Here is a 17305-nt window from a genome sequence, read left to right on the forward strand (position 1 = left end):
CAAATGCTATTTGTTAACTACTTGGTTCTTGGTTGTCTTTAGATAGTGAAAATTACCAGCCTTAAGACTTCTGGATTAGTCAGAGTGTTTTCAATATGAAGGTAGATATGTGTCACTTTGCATAGATATTGTTAATATAAATATCATATTTTAAATGTAAAGAGGGGTTATTTATTTTTGTGGTACTGGAGGCTGAACCCAGGGACAGTCTATCACTGATCTACATCCCCAGCCCTTTTTATTTCTATTCTGAGACAAGGTCATGCTCAGTTATGAAGTCTGGCCTTGAATTTGCAATCCCTTTTGCCTCAACTTTCTGAGTATCTGGGATTATAGGTGTGCAACGTTGCAACTGGCGAAAGGGGATTATATAACAGAAGATTTAATGAGTTTCTTTAAAAGATCTTTTTTAAAATAATAACTTTATTATAAAATAATAGATGATCATTTTAGAAAATTTGGAAATTATAGATAAATAAATAAAATAAGAGTTAACAATAATGCCACTGTCCAGAGATAACTGGTTAATTTTGGTGTATATCCCTCCATTCTATATATGCGTAGCTAAACACAAACACATACACACATCACATCTATGTGGATGTGATGCTCACATTTTAAAAACCTAACATCATTCCATTCTTACAGTTTGGTAGCCTGGTTTTCTCACTTCACAGTATGTTAAGAGCATTTTTATCAGCTCATCATATGTCTAAATAATCCTCATCCCTTGGTGTCAGTGGGGGATTAATACAGGATCCTGCCCTGTCCCTTACTGATATCGAAATCTGCAGATGCTCAAGTTATTTTTATAAAATGGCTCAGTATTGGCATAGAACCTTTGCCCATCCATCCCATATACTTGTCTCTGAATTATTTATAGTAACAAGATAATGCAAATGCTATGTAAATAGTTGTTCTCCTGTATTGTTTAGGGAATGCCAAGAAATGGACTGTTCATGTTCAGTATAGACACAATTCTTTTTAATATTATCAGTCTGTGGTTCCATAGCATGGAACCATGATAGGGAGGGATGACTGCTTTTTAAAAGCTATATAGTACAAATCCTTAAAAACATAATTATTCCTTAGCATCTCTTTGGAAGATTTCCATGTACTAGAATGTCTTGGGGGTCACTATAGAGGTGTTTTTAAAATATTTTTATTAGTTGTTGATGGACCTTTGTTTTATTTATTTATTTACATGTGGTGCTGAGATAGAACCCAGTGCGTCACACATACCAGGCAAGTGCTCTACCAGTGAGCCATAATCCCACCCCCACTATAGAGTTTTTTAAAAAATAAATTGTTTTTATAGGATCCCTGCTGGATAGACTCTTTCCCAAAACTTTTACCCCAATTTTATAGATGGTGAGAAATCCTCAGAAAGAGTGTCCAGATTTCTGGTCTGATGTTTTTCCAAATGGCCAAAAATATTAGGAAATATTCCTATGGAAAAGATATGTGCTAATGGGAGGCACAACTCAATGGAACACTTAAACTCTCACAGGAGAAAGAAAATCCATAATTTGGACAAAATTCCTAAACTACATGAAAGAGTCCTGGAAGATTTTTTAACTGTTGTGTAATTACATGAGCAGCTTTTGCTTCAGCATTAATTGACAGTTAACAGTAATCCTAATAATGTTTTGGCATTGTCAGACCTTTGGGGCTCATGCCTTCATGGGTGTTTTTTTTATAGAGCAATTAATAAATGTTGGCAGTGTGCTTGTGAGCCTTCTGAAATGCTTGGGGAGGATATTGTCACCGTTGCAGATTTGTATATTTTGGGTCTTACAAATGATTTACCACTTACTAAATTTGAAATCCAAATTGTGGATTTGGCTCTGATAGGTGCCAGCTAACAAATGCTGTAATACTGAAAAGAAGTTAAGAAGCTATCATGAGCTGTTTTCATTTCTAACTTTTTTTTTTTTTGTACCAGGGATTGAACCCAGGGGTGCTTAACCACTGAGCTACTTCTCTAGTCCTTTTTTAATATTTTATTAGAGACAGGGTCTCTTGGGGTTGCTTAGGGACTCCCTAAGTTGCTGAGGCTGGCTTTGAACTCTCGATCCTCCTGACTCAGCCACCCGAGCCACTGTGATTACAGGCATGCGCCACTGAACCCAGCTTCCATTTCCAACTTTTACCCAGGATGATCATGTGGAAAAGAAACTCCTGGATTTATAGGTCAAAAAATGATAAATAATTTGGATTATCTAAAATGATATTTTTCATATCTGATATGGAAACAATTCCTTGTAACTTTTTTTTTTAACTTAATGTACTTGAGTAAGCAAATTTTTAAGGCCATAAATACAAATTTTAACTTAAGTAATAATTACTAGATTGTTTCAACTATGGCTCTACAGCTGAATGGTAGTCTCTCTTTTCCTAAGTACCACTATTTTTCTTCCTTTTGTCTTCCCCCAACCCTAAAAGAAGAAGAAACATGACATACAGAAAAACAAAGGCATAAACTGATAAAAAATTGTAAGAATAAGCTGTTATTGCATTGTAGATTTAGAGTAAAATGGTGACTTTTCATTATCACATCTGACTGCAAAGTTAATTGAGAAGAGTCCCACTATTTTCATCTTGTCACTTCATAGTGAATAAGATGCTGCCCTTGGAAGTGTCAATGACAATTCAGCACTACCTAATTAGCACCATTTGATCCATCATTCAGTCTTTGGAATATGTTCAAATACACCATTTTATATTTTGGATTTCAAAATATAAATACAGAATTTTAAAAACATGAGAACTAGAAAGATATGAATCAGCTCTTCTAACTCTCTCAACTTACAGATACGGAAATCGAGATCTGGTGAGGGTAAACAATTTGCTAACAGCAGATTATTATTTGTTAATTTACTTAGTCATTTGTCCACACATTCAGTCAACCAAAGTCATCAAGCGGGAGTTAATTTGAGCCGTTATAATGTGCAAAAAAACAGACATCCTTGCTGTTCTTAAGTTAAACTCCAGCAAGAAGCATTGAGCTCCACAACCAAGTACCACAAGGACCTGATTTATTAGCAGTATAGACTAAGCTATCAAATAGTGACAATGACTGTCAATCCTATCTGAAGTTAGGAAGCCTTCAAAGAAGAGAACTTTGAACTGAGCCTTAAAGAATGCACATGTTATCACGTAGAGAAGAGCAAAGGGCAACCCAGGTAGAATAAACATCATGAGGAAAGCCACAACTCTATGAGCATGTATGATAGGACTGAGTAGTCAACTGTCTAACAGGAGAGTGTGTGGAATACAGGGATTAGGGAGAAGAGGAAGGGAGCAAAAATGGTAGAAAATTGGTCTTCAAAAGTTTGATGTAGGGGCTGGGGATACAGCTCAGTTGGTAGAGTGCTTGCCTTGCACACACAAGGCCCTGGATTCAATCCTCAGCACCATAAAAAAAAAAAAAAAATGTTTGATGTAAGCCAAATATGGGGGCTCATGCCTGAAATCCTAGTGACTCAGGACGCTGAGGCAGGAAGATTGCAAGCTTGAGGTCAGTCTCAGCAACTAAGTGAGACTCTAAACAATTTAGCAAGACCCTGTCTCAAAATGAAAAACAAGCCAGGCTCAGTGGCACACGCCTGTAATCCTAGCAGCTTGGGAGACTGAGGCAGGAGGATCTAGAGTTCAAAGCCAGCCTCAGCAAAAGCAAGGCATTAAACAACTCAGTGAGACCCTGTCTCTAAATAAAATACAAAAAATAGGGCTGGGGATTTGGCTCAGTGGTTGAGTGCCCCTGAGGTCATTCCCTGGTAACATCCTCCACAAAATAAATAAAAAATAAATAAAAAGGACTGGGGATGTGGCTCAATGGTTAAGCACTCCTGGGTTCAATCCCTGGTACCAAAATAAATAAATAAATAAAGTTTCATGTGGCTAAATTGGCAAAAGCATTCAATGCCTTGCCAAAAAGTATGAACTTCATTCTAATAGTGCAGTCTCCATAGACTTGTAAGTAGAGTTAGGATATGATCAGACCTTGGTTTACACTGGAAATGAGTTAGAAATTGACATTCTAGATTGGAGATGATGAGAGAGCCTAAAGGTGAAAGAGTAGCAATAAAGAGGAACAAAGAAGATATGTATGTGGCTGTGTGCTGTGATCCCAGCAGTTTGGGAGGCTGAGGCAGGAGGATTGCAAGTTTGAAGCCAGCCTCAACAACTTAGCAAGGCCTTAAACAACTTAGCAAGACTCTGTTTCAAAAAATAAAAAGGGGGGTTGGGGATGTGGCTCAAGTGGTAGCGCGCTCGTCTGGCATGCGTGCGGCCCGGGTTCGATCCTCAGCACCACATACAAACAAAGATGTTGTGTCTGACAAGTACTAAAAAATAAATATTAAAAAATTCTCCCTCTCTCTCTCTCTCTCTCTCTCTCATTCTTTCTTTAAAAAAAAAAGCCAATTCTCAAAAAAAAAAATAAAAAGGACTGCAGATGTAGCTCAGTGGTAAAGTGCCCTTGCATTCAATCCCCAGTACGAACAAAAGAAGGAGGAGGAGGAGGAAGAGGAGAAAAAGGAGGAGGAGGTTAGTAAGCACATAGTTAATAAAGATGGTTAATAAGCACATGAAAAGACATTAATCAGAGAAATGCAAATTAAAATCGCAGTGAGATACTACCACATACCCAATAGAATGGTCACAATTTAAAAAACCAACCATCCCAAGTGTTGGCAAGAATGAGGAGCAAATGAAGCTTGCATATGCTGCCAGTAGGAATGTAAAATGGAACAATTCTGGAAAATAGCTAGGCAGTTTTCTGTGAAGCTTATATACTTACCATATAAACTAGCAAAAAAAAAAAAAAAGAGTAAGATATTATCACTGTTCTTAAGGAGTTAAACTCAAGACAAATGATTTATCCAGGAGAAATGATAGCACATGTCCTACTATGGTTTCAGAATGATTTGTTTCCTCTGAAACACATGTTGGAATTTAATCCCTATTGTGAGATATTAAGAGAATAGAGATTTAATCTCACTGTGGTGTTTGGAGGTGGGGCTTTTGGTATTGATTAGGATTAGATAATGTGATCTGGATGGAGGCCCTATAATTGAATACTGGTGACCTTATAAGACGAGAGACCAGAGGTCAGACACATACACACATGTACGTGCATACACGCGCGCGCACACACACACACACACACACACACACTCACGCACATACTTGTTCCCTCTTTCCATATAATATCCTTTGTTGCCCCAGGACAACCAGCACTAGATGTGACCCGTTGACCTTGAATCTTCAGAACCATGAGACAAAATAAATCTCTTTTCTTTAAAGTTTACACAGTCTATAGCATTGTGTTATTATCAACAGAAAATAGGTAAAGACATGACTACACAAAGACTTATACATAATGTTCATAATAACTGCATACATAATAGCCCCAAACTGGAAAAAACCCAAATGTCCAACAACAATTAAAGGGATAAACAAATTGTGGTATGTCCATACAATTGGAATGCTTATCAGCAATAAAGAGGAATGATCTAAGGATATACATAACAATGCAGAAGAATCATGAATACACCATATCGAATGAAAGAAACTGACCCAACAGTATATGTATTATGTGATAACATTTAAGTGAAACTCTAGAAAAGATATATCTAATTCAAAGTGACAGAAAGCAGACCAGCGATTGCCTAGGGTGGAGGGTGAAGGCAAGATCAACTATTCACAAATGAATTTTTTGGGGGGATGGAGTTGCTCTATATCTTGATTGTGAAGGTAGTCACAGTTATTGAAGTAATTGTACACTTAATGGGCACATTTTATTCAATATAAATTGTACCACAACAAAGATTAAAATATAATTGTATTTTGATGGTTAATGAGATAAACTAAAAACACGGTAGTTAATTTTATTTTACAGGCTCCTCATTTGGTTCTCTTTAATTATGAATTCATGTCTTAATGCAGTCCAAATAGACACCGACACAAATATAGAAAGGATTCTCACTCATCCAGCCAACCAAGGAGGGAGACTTAGCTGGCACTGTGGCATAGGCCTGTGTAATTCCAGTGACTCACAAGGCAGAGGCAAGAAGATGGTAAATTCCAGGCCAGCTTGGGCAATTTAACTCTATAGTCTCTCTCTCTCTAAATAAAATAAGGAGAAGTGGAGATGTAGGTCAGTGGTAGAGAGCCCCTGGGTTCAATCCCTAGTCCTGAAAAGAAAAAAAAAGTGAGGCTGACTTCAGCAATAAAATTCAATGGTGGGTACAATATAGAATTTTTGTACCACATGATAGCAAAGAGCAATTCAACTAGATGTTAGGTTGGAAATAATTTATTTTAAGGACTTGTATACCATCTTTCAACCACTTGAAACATTTAAAAAATATTTTCTACATTTTAAATATATCTCTGCTCTATGTCATTTAGGCTTAATAAAATGATATTATTTATTTATTAATTTTTGGTACTGGGGATTGAACCCAGGGGCATTCAACCACTGAGCCACATCCCCAGACTCCCCTACCCCCACCTTCCTTTTTTTTTTTTTTTGTATTTTATTTAGAGATAGAGTCTCACTGAATTGCTTAGTTGCTAGGGCTGGGTTTGAACTTGCCATCCTCCTGCCTCAGCCTCCCTAGTGGCTGGGATGACAGGTTTGCATCACCGTGCCTGTCTTGATAATTATTTTCTAATACTGTAGTTCAAAAATTTTCTTTTATGCTTTTGTATTTTGTTATTATTTTCACTACTTGTCCAGGATAAAAAGAAAGTAAAATATGGAGGGTGATAAAGTTATAAAAAGAGAATGACCTTCTCCAGAACTCATTTCTATGCTGTTAGTTAAATTGGTCTCTATTATTTTCAATTTAACTCCTTAATTGCGTGATCCACTGGGAAGCAGCAGAATGTAATAAGACAAAATAAAAAATTGTAATTGTTTTATTTCTATCTTCAGGGAACAATCTCTCCCATATTTTAAGGTGACTTTTTCCCCTTCTTCCATGGGTAAGGTTCTCAAGCTGGGCTTGTGATCCAAAATGGATCAACTCAAGTACTTTATCCTCCTTGGCAGGGTTAGGCTCAGGCATGAGCACATGACCTGCGTAAGCCAATCAGAGCCTTTCTTCAGCTTCCCCTCCCCCCCCCCCCCAATTTATTGGGGAAGAGCCCGTCCTTTTTCTGTGGCCAAGGAAGAGGTGAGCCAGGAGATGCTGGCAGCAAGGTTAAAGCTTTGTGAAGAAGCCAATCTGAGAGAAGGAAGCTAATACTTCGAGAGGTAAAAAATGACAGCAAACTCTTTTCCTAAATTTGAGAAGCTGGTCATACCTGCTTTCCTGCGGTCTCATCACATGAGAAATAATCCTCTTAGTTCAAGCTGCTTTCTGTCCATTGAAAAAAAAGGAGTGATTCACGTAGGTTTCTTGTCCTCTGGCACACATCATAATACAGTTAACATTTCCAGTGCAGCAGAGAGTAGTTTGGGGTCTTCCAGTGAAAAAAAAAGGAGAGGGCTTTCAGAAGGCCAGATACATATGGGTATACAATATAGTTGGTTCTAAGGACCCCTTGCAGACCACTGCACTCCAGGGATTCACAAAGAGTTTCCCTCTCTCCCCCATCAGCCTTGTTTCCTTCTTTCTGACCCAGATGTTTGCTTCCGTGCAGTTCTAAGTGTCTTGAACTCTCAGTTCCCTTATTACAGCTTTCTTGGATTTCATGTAATCTAGCTTCATTGCAGTTACTCCACTGGACTGCTGCCTAGTAAGTCTGGAGGCCAAGACCTAAAATATTGTTCTGAGACCTCCAGGAATATCTGCTTCCCTTCCTCTTCCCTCATCGGAGAGAACTGGCCTCCTTGAACCCATCTGAAGGATGACTTCAGTGACTTTTTCAAATTGGAAGGAAACATGGGTTTCATTGTTATTCATGCTTGCCATTTTAGTCACGAAATACAAATAATGGTCACTCTCTGAGAACTTTGCCAAGCGGAGCTGAGTTGAAGCTGATTCCTAAGTATTTATTCCTAAGGAACTCATTTATGAGGATTAGGGAAAGGAGCATCCTGATATTTACTTCTGTCACTAATGCAATGCCTGAAAAGGGTGATATCCTCTATAGAAACTTGAATTTAAGACTTTGAATTTTGAACTTTAATGTCTTGTGGACCAGCTGAGAACAGTTTGGTGGTGGTGGGGAAATAAATAAATACACACACACACACACACACACACACACACACATATATACATGAGTATATATGGTACTGTGTACATGGGCACACAACCATTGAACCACATCCCCAGCACTTTTTTGTATTTTATTTAGAGACAAGGTCTTACTGAGTTGCTTAGGGCTTTGCTAAATTGCTGAGGCTGGCTTTGAACTCTTGATCCTCCTGCTTTAGCCTCCCAAGCTGTAGCCTCCCAAGCTGCTGGGATTACAGGCCTACTCCACTGCACCAGGCTCTGGTGTGGAATATTAAAACAAAACTTTAGGTGGCTGAGGATATAGCTCAGTTGGTAGAGTGCTTGCATAGCATTCACAAGTCCCTGGGTTCAATTCCCAGTACCAAAAACAAACAAACAACTTTACTAAATATTTCTAGATAACAAGAGAAAAATAAACTGAGAGGGAAACAATCCAGACAGATTATTCAGCATATGTGTTACAGTTCTTGTTTGTGGCTTTAAGAACTTCTTATTTGCATATAATTTGGTGCCTTAAGAGGTCCTGCTTTTTTATCATCCTGTTCATCCTTCTCTTTTTTAAAAAATTTTTTTCTTAGTTGTAGATGAATATAGTATCTTTATTTTATGTACTTATTTTTTGTATGTGGTGCTGAGGATCGAGGATCTAACCCAGTGCCTCACACATTCGAAGCAAGTGCTCAACCACTGAGCCACAGCCCTAGCCCGTTCATCCTTCTCCATCTTGGATTTCCTCCTTCCTTCTAGAAAGAACTCCAAGATGTATCTATCAGTGAACCAGTTGTGAAAAGTTATGGTACATCAAGACTTATGGACTCTGAGAAGTCTTCAGGATAATCCCAATTTGAGATCCTGGGCAAAATGAACATCTTTCAACTGAAGCAAAAACTTCAATCATAAAATTTCCCCTATGTATAGGAGACTTGTTCTATTTGAAGACTTATGGGAGGATGGGGATGTAGCTCAGTGGCAGAGTGCTTGCTAACATATGTAAGGCCCTGGGTTCCATTGGGGGGTGGGAGAACGAACAGAAGAAAAAGGATTTAGGGGCTGGGGATGTGGCTCAAGCAGTATCGCACTCGCCTGGCATGCGTGCAGCCTGGGTTTGATCCTCAGCACCACATACAAATAAAGATGTTGTGTCCGCCGAAAACTAAAAAATATTAAAAAATTTCTCCTCTCTCTCTGTCTCTCTTAAAAAAAAAAAAAAGAAAAAGGATTTAGAGGAAATTATTGAAGAATAGTGTAGGTGTATAAGTTAAGTTTTGCAGCAAACCACCCCATAACTTTACCCAGTAACTTTAGTGTCCTTAAAACAATAACCATGAGCTGGTGGTGCATGCCTATAATCCTAGTGATTTAGGAGGCTCAGACAGGAGGATCACAAGTTCAAGGCCAGCCTGGGCAACTCAGCAATACTTTGTGGTAGAGTATGCTTGGGTTCAATTCCCAGTACTGCAATAACAACAACAAAAACTAAACAAAGGGGCTGGGATTATCCCTCAGCGGTAGAGCGCTGGGCGAGGCCCTGGGTTCGATTCTCAGCACCACATAAAAACAAATAAATAAAACAAAGGTATTGTGTCCTTTAAAAAAAAAAAAAAAGTCAAACAAAGCCCCGTGGAGCTGGGGATATAGCTCAGTGTGCTCAGCAAGCATGAAGTGCTGGGTTCAATCCCTAGAAGCAACAACAAAACAAAACAGAAACCAAAAAACAAAACAATAATTCGTATTTCCCATGATTCTGTGGGTTGATTGGGCAGTTATTTTGGTTTAGACAAGCTCATTTGGGGTTGGATGGCCTAGAATGGTCTCATTCACAATCTATGGGTTAGGAAGCTATTGGTCCTGGATCTCAGCTTGAACAAACCCATTCTACTCTATGTGGCTTCTTATTCTTATAAACCAGCCCAGGCTTCTTCACATGGCCATCTCAGGTTTTCAAAGAGAAGCAAGAAAGGCAAGCCCCAATGCAAGAGCCTCTTACAAGTGCGCATGTGTTATATTTGCTGTTGTATCATTGATCAAAGCCAGTCATATAGTCAAGCTTAGAGTCAGTGTGGGAGGGGCCAAACAAACTTGTGGATATCGAGTGGGTAATTATTGTGGTCCTTTTTGCTAAAATCCTGCCAGGGTTGCCAAAAAGTGAGGAATAAGGAGAAAGATGAAAAGGGAGGGGGATTCAAAAGTTTTATGGGGCTGTATGCAGCCTCTATTATCCTGAACCATCCTGTTGAGGAGACCTGGCTGCTGGCATAAGGTCAGCTTTGCAGCAACTCAGGACATCTGTATATTTGGGCCTGTGGAAACATTACTCTCAGAGGTTTCTGCTTTCTGTTCTTTATAAACTGACTTACCAGTGAAGAAAAAAATGATTTTCTTACCCACTTCTCCTACTTTGCTTAAGAATTTTATCCTTGTTTAGTTAAAATTACTCTCCTTTATTTATTTATTTATTTTTATTAGTTACAGATGACAGTACAATGATCTTGACATTTCATATATTTGAATCAAATGGAGTATCTTTTCTCATTTTTCTGATTGTTCAGGTTGCAGAATTACATTGGTCATCCTTAACTGGAGGTGCGGTGAGTAATTTTGGATTTGGTACCAGCATGCCCCACTCCATCTAGTAACAGAGCTGTCTTCCTGACCTTGGTTTGGGGGGTGGGGGGATCCATGATTTGGTCCTACCCAATTACAGAACCTTTTTGCCTTGGTTTTAGTGATTGATTGATTTAGGATGGTCATGTGACTCAGGGTGGGCCATTCAGAGTTCTCACTAATTGGATAGCCTGTCCAGTTTTGGGATCAAGTGCTTTGTAGAATGTAAAGTTGGGACTATATTATAGTAGAAGAAAATAGATCAAAATACAAAACCAAAGACAGTAGAGCTAAGAGGTGGAGATATTGTTTGAGCCCCTGGATGGAGCTAGCTAGCCTGAAAAATATACTTGAAATATATATAACTTTGAATTGGATTTCTGTCACTTGCAACCATAATGCTAACAAAAAGATCCCTTCTTATAGAAGGTCAAAGTAGGAAAGCTCAAACTTTGATGGGCTCATGATACTGGTGGGAGTAGGCAAGTCAAGGACCCCTGTTACTAAACTCCATTGACTATCCTCTTGGGAGAAACCCTATCCTTAGGAGACCGCTAAATGCCTTATATTCCATGGGTTGATGCCAAACAAGGGGTGGGGGTGGCTTAACCTAGAGATCAAATTGCTCCATGTCCATACCTTTTATGCATGTAGAGTCACCACCTAGACTGCTTTCTTTCTTCCTTTGTTACTCTTTATTCCTCATCCAGTCTTAGTTTCTCTGTTGCTCAGAGCACTGTTGAGTCACATCTGACATAAACTATGAACTTAGCTAGTTACATCAACTTTCAAAATTAAACAGATGGTCCAATGCTTGGGATACCAGAAGAGCATGAAGAATCACAGGCCAGCTTTCTTAGGAATTGCTTCTTAACTTAATTTGGGCATCATGCAGTAGGAAAAGAATGCCAAGACAAACTTGATATTAAACAGAGGCCTTAAGATATAAATAACTCAAATAAAACAAACCAAGAATCACCATCTCATTAGTAGTAGGAGAGAAAATAAAGTGAAAAACAAGAAGGAAAAGATCAGACTGTGAACTTTTGAAGGGAAATATTGTTTGCAAGTGAGAGACACTGAATAAAATCAAGTACAATGAGATGCTTGAGGAAGGCAACATTACAAAAAAAAAAAAAAAACCCACACAAAACAGGAGCTATTTAAAGAAAAACCAAGTATGAGATGCTTGACAGATATAAAATGGCACCTGAGTTAGACAAGAAGATCTGAATGGGAAGCTAGGATAGTAGGGTTCTATTCAGGGCCTTTTCCTGAAATACTATAACCATATGCATTGGTGATAAACTTCAAATGAGTATTTAAGTCCTAAAAAAAGTCTTTCACAGGAATGTAAATGAAGAAATCAATGAGTTCCTTCCAAAGATTTTGGTAAATCTCATCCTAAACTAAGACTTTCATGTTTGCTTTGCAAACAATCAAAGATAAAGACAATATAGGGTCATCTTGGAAGTATATAATCCTTTGCTAGTCTCCCTGATGCTATCTAGAATATTAATAAAGAGAATGAGGACACTTCTCAAACTACCTTTAAGAATGTATACAGGTTCACAGGAGTATGCATATGTCCAAACTCATCAAATTGTGTACATTAAATATATGCAATAATGTAAAAAAAAAAATACCAACACACACACACAGAGTTTCATTTTGTTTATCTCCCTATGGTCAACAAAATGTTAGCATTACTATGTATTGGTTTAAGAGACTCTACCCCTATAAACTATAAATTGCTGGTTGTATGCTTAGGATATCTAAATTGAAGGAGTGATGAATGAATGAATTGCCATTGGCTACATTAGCATTATTATTCTGGAAATAAAGTCCTGGCATTAATTTGGAGTCCCCGAATTTGGAGATTCATTAAATTCACTTATTGAGCCTCACACAAAGCACAAGCCTAGGTACTAGAGGTCAAATGACTGCCTAAGTGAAGGGTTTATTTATAGCTGGAGAGATAGGAATGTTGTGATTTGCCAGATAGGTTATCCTGGTGGTTTTTTTGTGGCGGAATAAGGAGTTAAATGGCTGAGAATGTTTTGCTTATTTTGTTTTTAACTGTGCTGGTTCCAAGTGGACCTTGAAGCCTCTTTTATCACTAAGCTTCATCCTCAGCCCCCCTTTTTTCTTTTTTTAAAAAACCAGAGGCAGTAAAATGAAATAGAAGAGGTTGCCAAGCCCAGTGGTGCATGCTTGCAATCCTAGTAAAGCTATCCTCAACAATTTAGCAAGACCCTGTCTCAAAATAAAAAAATAAGTCATAAAAAGGACTGGGGATGTGGTTCAGTGGTAAAGCACAGGTTCAATCCCCAGTACTGCCCACATCTCCCCCAAAAGAAAAATTAAAATAGAAAGAGGTCCAGTGGAATGAGAGGAACATCATTACCTAAGTATATGTACAAAGACATGAATGGTGTGACTCTACTTTGTGTACCAGAGATAAGAAAAATTGTGCTGTATATGTGTAAATGAATTGTAATGCATTCTGCTGTCATATATAACAAATTAAAATTAAAAAAAAAATAGAGGCCTTCTGGTACAGAGGTAGAGTGTGGCTTTTGAAACTGGACTTTCTGGCTTTCTCATTTACTAGCTGTGCGGCTTTGGGCAAGTCTCTTCATCCTTTGGTGCCTCACCTTTATGAGCTGTATAGCAAGGATGATCAAAATGGTACCTACTTCATAAGAACGTTATGAAGACTGAATTACCATATATGTAAGTGTCTGGTTGGTTAGATATCATTATTGGCTGGCCAACCATTTAGCTACATTTGCATTTTATATTCTAAGATCCAGAGAAGTTATTTTTCTCAAATGTAAAGTTTGTCTATGTCAGGTTCCAGTTAAAGCAGGTATTTGTATGGAAGGGATGGAGAAGAGAGGCTAAATTCTTCTTTCAGGGCTTTTTTTGTTTTTATTTTTTGTAGAGCTGGGGAATTAAACCCAGGACCTAGTACATGGTAGGCAAGTGCTTTACAGCTGAGCTACACCCCCAGTTGTGAGCAGCTTTAATTTTTGATTTGCAGTTCAATTCGTTACTGCCAAATGTAGAATTCATTTCTACATTTGACTTTTTGATTAAAGGATGTCACCTCATTATCTATAAAATTAATACATTACCAGTTCACTTCATCATAAAGTGATAGTAAAGATAAATGAGTTAAATAGTATAGAATGTTTGGAGCCCAAATGAAAGTATTACAACTAATGATACAAAATTATTTTTTATTATTTCTGCTTTTCTTCTGATTTATTGCAACTTGCTAAAAGACTGAATTTTGATATTAAGCCCAAGATAATGAAGATTTGAAGACAATTTTCAAACTTGAATTTGGCCAGGTCACCATGCTTTGGAACAGTTTCAAAGAGGAAGATAATTGGGATTTTTAATGAGCTTTGAAATTTACCTGAAAGGGGGGGGGGATAAAAAAAACTACAAAAGAGTTGGTGTTAAGCAGTGTAAATTAATTTTAGGCAGCCTGTTCAGGGTAGTAATATCATTATTTTCTACTGTGATTAGCCAGAAAATAATCTTTTCTCTATTACCTTTTTTTCTAGTCTCCTCTGGAAAATAAATATTCCAAGGTCACTTGTTACCTAATCATAATGTCCATGAAAATTGACAGGTATTCTCAAGTTTGATTACAGTAAATAGGACAAATAAATCATTTCAATGCCAGAAAGAGGTCAACCACTCTGGTTTTCTTCCCAACGTACCAGCTAGATTTTATAATGTAAGCGTTCAGAATTAGATTATGACATTACTTTTTTTCAACCAATTTCAAAAGCACCATGGTTTAATTATCTAGAAATGGAGCCCTCCTGCCATATTCTTTAACGGCTGCCATGGCTGATTTTGTGGAAATATTACATTGCATTTTATAGAATTTGGCTTCTGCGGGCTGGGGATATAGCTCAGTTGGTTCAATCCCCAGCACCAAAACAAACAAACAAAAAACCCAAAAGAATATGGCTTCTACCAATTAATGCAACCCTAATACCATTTCCAGCTATGGGAATGGTATCAAGCTAAGTAAAGAGACACTTTAGAAATGAAACTCACTGAATAAATCCTAATTTGGAAAATTAGATAAATGACAAATGAAAGAAAAATGCTAATGGCAGAAAGGCAAATAGTTTTTCTCTAATGTCTCCTGATAATGTTTTAGAGCTGAGATTATGTATGGGCAGCTAAAGCTGAAAGAGGAGTAATAAAAATATCTTCAATCCCGCTAGAATGTCATGTTCTACATTATTTTTTCCCATTCTTGGGAGACAAACCAAAAATTACATTGAAACCTAACTGCTACAAAGGAAAATACAACACTGCTATATGATATATGTAGAAAGCGTACAATCAGGTTCACTATAAAGCTACCTTTTCAACATCCATCCACTGTAATTCCAGGGGGAACCTTTTTTATTGGGTGATGGGGGAAGACTGTGCCTTCAAACCTTAGCACCAATTTCCTGACTGCTGAGTAGCATTAGTCACGCATCCTCCTCCTGCCCATAAATGGAGGACAAGCCTACACTGATGCTATCAGACTAATTTAAACAAGGCTTATTCCAAGAGAACCCTCAGAGCTAGACTGACAACACTCCTGCAGCAAACCCATCTTCAACAGAAGCATGTTTTGTTTCATTTTCTGTCTGAGTGCACACTGCTAACAGACGTGTAGACCAATTTGCGATGGCGGTATACACTGAGGGCTTGGAGCAGGCCTCCTACTGTGATACTAAGCTGGGGTGAAAAGTTTGTATGAGGGAAAGTTGAGATTCATATTCTTGGTGTTAAGAAAGTTGCGACTGGGGGAGGTTCAGTGGCACAGTGCTAGTTGAGCATACATAAGTCCCTCATTTTGATCCCCAGAGCTCCCCCCCATAATAAAGGATATTGACATATTTATTATGAACATTTTTATATTTATTCTATATTAGAGAAGTCATTATTTCACATAATCATTTATTTATTTATTCACTTCTCAAATGTTGGGGCACCTATGAGATTGGCCAGGCACTGGGCTTTAGGCCAGGCAAGCTTTATGAGAAGAGTTCAAATGGTTTTCACCATTCAGCCAAGCCAACTTTAATTTTTAAGCAAAGTTTATAAGAAGATAATTGCCTTTAATTTTTATTGTCTTAATGTACTCTTTTTCACATTTTTAAAGTGGTGCATTATAGTTGTACATACTCAAAGAATTTGTTGTTACCTATTTGTACATGGACACTATAGTCCCAGCACTTTCCCCCTCCCTCCCCACTTCCTACCCTTCTTAAGACACTCTTACTTATACTATAGGAAGGTGGTATGACATGGTAGAAGGACCAGTTGATCAAGGACTGGAAATCCTGGGTTTAAGTTCCAGTTTTATCACCAAAGAACTGCAAGACTCTGAGCAAGTTAGTTAACCTCTCTGGGTCTCACATTCCTCTTTCTAAAAATGAGTGGGTTGGACTTAAGATTCCTTCCATCTCTAAAATTCTTTTGTTCTATACAGTAACACATTCCACAAAGTTTCCTTTGTGACCAGAATTAGTCTGTGATTTCCTAACTCAAGCTTCTCTTTTGCCCTCTTTGAATGTTAAACCAAATATGAACAAGAAGCAATAACATTTTGTCACAGCCAACAAATTGCCCTTCCACAGAATGACCTTTGGAGGTCAGGCCACCCATTGCAATATCTAAATCCAAAGGCAATGGTATGACCAACTTGTAAGCTGGCAGGCTGCCATTCAAAAGGATGGAAATGGTTGTAGGCAGCCAAAATTCTTGGCTGGTACATTTTTAATAAACATAGAAAATAAGAACAGCATTTTCTACTTGGATTGCTTAATTTGGTGCCCATACCATTGGAACATTTGTTGTTAGAATAAAGATGATGTGATATAAAACTTATTTAGCTCAGGATGGATTAACTTTCACAAACGAGAAGTAGGTTATGGAGTCATCTGTAAGGAATTTTTATCCTTGTTTCTTGTATCTGGCAGGAGATAGCTTGAGTCATTACAGCAATCTCTCCACCCCTTTTGGCCCTTTGTAAGAGTTTTCCCTGAAACACAAGCTCTGTTGGATTTACTGTATTGCTATGAATGTACAAAAGAAAACTGATGTGACTTTGTATTTGAATATGTCTTATTAATATTCTCCCAAGATGGTTCAATATGTCTTAATACTTTTTCCAAGAAAATGTTCCTTAACTTGGAGAATACTTGAGGTGCAAGCACTGTAAACTATAATAAGTAAACATATAGACAGTGTACCTAATAGTAGCTATGGTTTTTAATCATGCCTATTGTAATAACTCATTCAGTTGCTTGAGCCCTACATTTTGTCTCTACTGGTAATATGGCAACAAAGATATTTGACTAGTAAGTCTGTTTTCTCTCCAGTGCTTGGAGATCCTTGAATAAAATGCTCTGTGATGGTAGGCTGTAATTAGATATGTGGGTGGAAATTAGTGTTCTTCAAGTACACTATGT

Source organism: Callospermophilus lateralis, chromosome 13 (genome assembly GCF_048772815.1).
Source record: "Callospermophilus lateralis isolate mCalLat2 chromosome 13, mCalLat2.hap1, whole genome shotgun sequence".
In the NCBI taxonomy this organism is placed as follows: Eukaryota; Metazoa; Chordata; class Mammalia; order Rodentia; family Sciuridae; genus Callospermophilus; species Callospermophilus lateralis.